A 4,139-nucleotide genomic window follows, 5' to 3' on the forward strand; every position below is an offset into this window, starting at 1 on the left:
GAAAAAGACAAGATATTTTTATTCTCTTACCTACTGAGAACTAAGTAAAATTAACTGAAATTACTGAAAATCAGCTCAGACGTGGCCTTCTGGGAGTTGATTGCAACATTAGGCATCACCCAGAGTAAGGTGAAATTCTTTGCATTGACCCTTATTTTGGCATAGCTAAAATGAGTTAATTCTTTCTTTTTCAGAAAGTATTTCAACATTCTTGATTGTCTACCCTAAACAAGAAAGAATATAAATTCTCTGAAGAGCTACTAGGGGGATTTTTTTGCCCTTACTCTACTACAGAAAAGGTGAAGGCATTGCCATTATCTTTCTATGTGGCTGAAATCACAATCAGGTAAGTTTCTACTTGGTGAAATGAGGAGAAAGGAAGGTAGATCTTTTTTTTTATTCCACACTCTAGGAAGTAGGCAGACTTTAGCTATAATTGTCTAAGAAATTTCCAAGTAACACTTCATAGCATTTTTTATTTTTCCCTGGCTTGCAGTTTAGATATTTTTGTTGCAAATTAAACTATCTCACCTAGAAAATAATCACTTGAAATGATCCTTAGTTCAAGAGATTATCTGTGCAATAGTTCAAGTACAGGTACATTTGTTATAGACAATTCCTAAAGTTGAAAGGCCTGACAAAAACCATGGAATCTACAATATACAAAAGAAGTTAAAAAAAATCATATCTATGTGTTACATAAGTAGGATTCAGGAATTTTATTTTGTAAAGAAGAAGATTAGTGGAGAGTTTACTTTTGTTAAAATCTGTCACTAAGAATTGAGGTTAATTCTGTCCCTTTCAGTGATGCACTTTTAAAATTCATTTTGTTTTATATTTGGAGAGCTTTTTAAAATTCTTTGTCCTGAAAGTAATCAAAAATCTAATCAAGTTCATTGTTATTAAAAACAAAAATTGTCCAAACATTTTTTGTTTATTTGTTTTTAAAAGAAACAATCACTGTGGTGAAATATCTGCAAATGACATTAAAATTTAGCTGAAAGCAGAATGTCCTCTTTCAGCTGTCTGAAAGGCCCTGGAAATCTATACATTACTTTGAAAGGATCCACAAGAGTAACTAAGAAATTAAACTGTAGAAAATAAGCTGTGATTATTATATGTGACTGAAAAATATAGGAAAAATTTGCAGTTCTGTTCCATTATGAAGGGAGGACAGAAGCCAGGTATGATATCTTCATGACTTAAATGGCAGTAGACATACATTTAGGCAAATAAATTGTGCCTATCTTAGCAAAAGACTCAAATGTCAATTTAAAAGGGTTTACAACTTCACTTATTTAGAGGTTTGCTATTTAAAGACAGACTTAAATGAAAATAATGCCAAACTTTTTACTGTTAATTTACTTTTTCCTTCCGTCTCATCTTACATCCTTCATCATGCACACCTGACATTTTATCATGAAGTATGAAGGTCTTTGCATACACTGTATATGGAGATTGAGCACCTTGATCAGTATTGTGAATTCCTCTCCTAGAACAGTGCATGTAACGTCATTCTTATCATTCTTCTGGTAAGCAAAATATTACTTATTTCTTTTTACCTAGTCTTTAGTGGCAGAGCATGGCTGGGGTGTGGAAGCAACTCCTAGGTCCTAGTCTGGATGATCATGATTTCATCCTGGTTTAGGATGACATGTGAGAAACGCAACACTACAACCTTTCCTCTTCTCTCTGGTTTTCATGGGAATGAAAATGGGGACATTAGGCTGGATGGAAAATATTATGATTTCCCCAGTTTGAAGAACAGGTCACCAGAAGCCAAGACGAATTTTAGGCCTTAAAATTTTTAACTCCTTATTCTGTTTTTGTAATACATAGATTTACAACTGGAAACAGAGGCTAAATAATAGGATTCTCAGGTGTGAAAATGTTTGAGTTTTTATATTAATTATATAATTAAAAACATTCAGAATCAATATTTAATGTCCTCAACAAATTACATTTACATTATTTCAGGCATGTGATCTTTAAAAAGCAAACTGAAAGTAAATTTAACATATATTGACAAATATTAAACTGGGAAATGGCCACATCTGCCTGTGAGCCCATCAGATTTAAAGGGCCTAAAGCAGAAAATCACTTTTTGCAGACTGGCTTATGCTATAAAATCTGTTTTCACATAGCTGAACAAGATTGAAAATTTATCAAAGACCCTACAATATGTGTGAGTTTAAACCAAGTCTAGCTAAATTTAGGAAATTATCTGACTAATAATGAAATTGGAAGTCCATAGTCTATGTTACAATGATTTTCTTTAGCTGTATGTCTTGTAAAGAAAATATAATACTCTCCAACAGTGTGAACTTTTGGACCACAGTTTCTTTGCTAACACCTACTAGTTTGAGGAAGAGTGGTCTTGGATGTACCATTAAATTTAGGGCTTTGTCATAGAACTGAAATGCACTATTCTGCAGCCACGATTCCTATGTTTTTTATGTGTAAGTCCACTCAAGTAAAATATACATTTTATTGCATCAGTGAAAGAAAATATTTGGAGTTGACTGTATGCAGCACAAAATATTACTATTATTTATATAATGTATACTTTCAACCAGATACCATCCTCAGATATGAATCTGCAGCTGAAATACCTTATGAGAAAGCACAAAATGGATTTTTAAGGTTATAGAGTAATACATTCCATATATCTGAAGCTCAGATGAAGCTTTTTTTTTTTCAGATAATAATCACCAGTACAATGTTCTGTCCATAAAAATCTGTTAAAAATTTACCAGGCTATGATATACATTATCATAACCTTTCAAGAGAAAGCTCAAATGTGAAAATGCAGTTAGATGTTACTGGTAATATATCACCCTGTTCTAGTAAACACATATATTTTATTTTATTTTTTAGATTAGTTTCATCTTGTAAATTACAAATTGGATTAGTAGGTTTGATATGATTGGAAAACAGATTGGCAGTCTATTTAGCATTTTTATTAGTCGTGTAGATTATCTATAGGCTATAGATGACCTCAGTCAACTTAACATTCTTTAGGCAGCCAGACACAAGGCAACATCAGCCAATCATAAAAACATGTACTTGATTATTAGGTCTCAAGATGTGTCAAATCAATACACTGCATCACCTTCAAGGCTAGATATAAGGAGGCGTCTGCATCTTTTGTAACTTAGGAGGCCCAAAGAAAAAATGCTAAAATAAAAACCACAGTTTACAGAAGTGTTCTTTTACACAGATACTGATATTATTGTAATTTCAGCTTTTTATATAATTATCAAATTTTTTACTCTTTGGAACTCTTTGAAGCCTAAAGAAATATAATAAATAAAAATATATTATTAAATAAAAACTTAAAAGGATCACCCTGTTTCTACCATCTCTTTGTCTCCACAATATGTGTATCCAGAATTAAGTGGTCTCTTCTGCTTCTGATTGAAACAAGAAATGGTTTAATATAACCAACGTACTGTAATATATCAAAGGACTGTTTGTAATCATGCTTAACTGATGCCATCACACTTTGTGACCTAAAATTTAAGAGAAAAATATGTAACAGAGATTGTGGTTATGCTGTACTTGCATTATTTGAGTGCTGCACCCACATCAGTAGCAACACAGGGAGGGAATAATTCTTCAAAACTATTCCTTTTCTGCAATTCCTTGGTTTCTGGGTATTTCATAATCCACAGCTGACCTTTAGCACTTCTTGGCTATCAACTTCACCCTGTTATCTGCTGACCTTTCTATCACATTTACCTATCACATTTAGGAAACCAGGACTCTCAATTCCATCTCTAACTAGCTCAAGCAAAGTAGAAAGTGTCATTAACTTCCGTGGATCTGGACCCATGCTTAAAGAAGTTACTCAGAGGTAGAATCTACTTACTCTTCTGAAGCAGCATGATGGTGTCAAGTCTATATCTTTTGGTTATCAAGACAGAATGAAGGAACACCCATTTTTCTTTTAGATCACCTTACAGGTAAACTTAACCTTTGCATGCTTTGGCTATGTCTACAGATTGGATCTTACTAACACAGCATATTTCCTATGGGGGAACTGCAACCTTGAAGCTGCAATATGAATGAAAGAAGACACATCTGTCCCATAGTCATGATCAAAATATGAAAGGCCTATCACACCTTTAATATCTATG

The 4,139-nt window shown here is 33.0% G+C and overlaps 1 long non-coding RNA gene across 1 annotated transcript; it reads left to right on the plus strand.

Moving 5' to 3' along the window:
- The first annotated feature begins 208 nt into the window (after positions 1-208).
- Positions 209-3,926, plus strand: LOC126646539 (uncharacterized). Its single transcript, XR_007630307.1, has 3 exons — positions 209-346; positions 1,426-1,532; positions 3,755-3,926. It is a non-coding gene; the product is annotated as an uncharacterized LOC126646539 (long non-coding RNA).
- The last annotated feature ends 213 nt before the right edge of the window (positions 3,927-4,139 follow it).

This window comes from Myiozetetes cayanensis, unplaced genomic scaffold (assembly GCF_022539395.1).
Source record: "Myiozetetes cayanensis isolate MyiCay16 unplaced genomic scaffold, myiCay2020 scf1, whole genome shotgun sequence".
Classification (NCBI taxonomy): domain Eukaryota; kingdom Metazoa; phylum Chordata; class Aves; order Passeriformes; family Tyrannidae; genus Myiozetetes; species Myiozetetes cayanensis.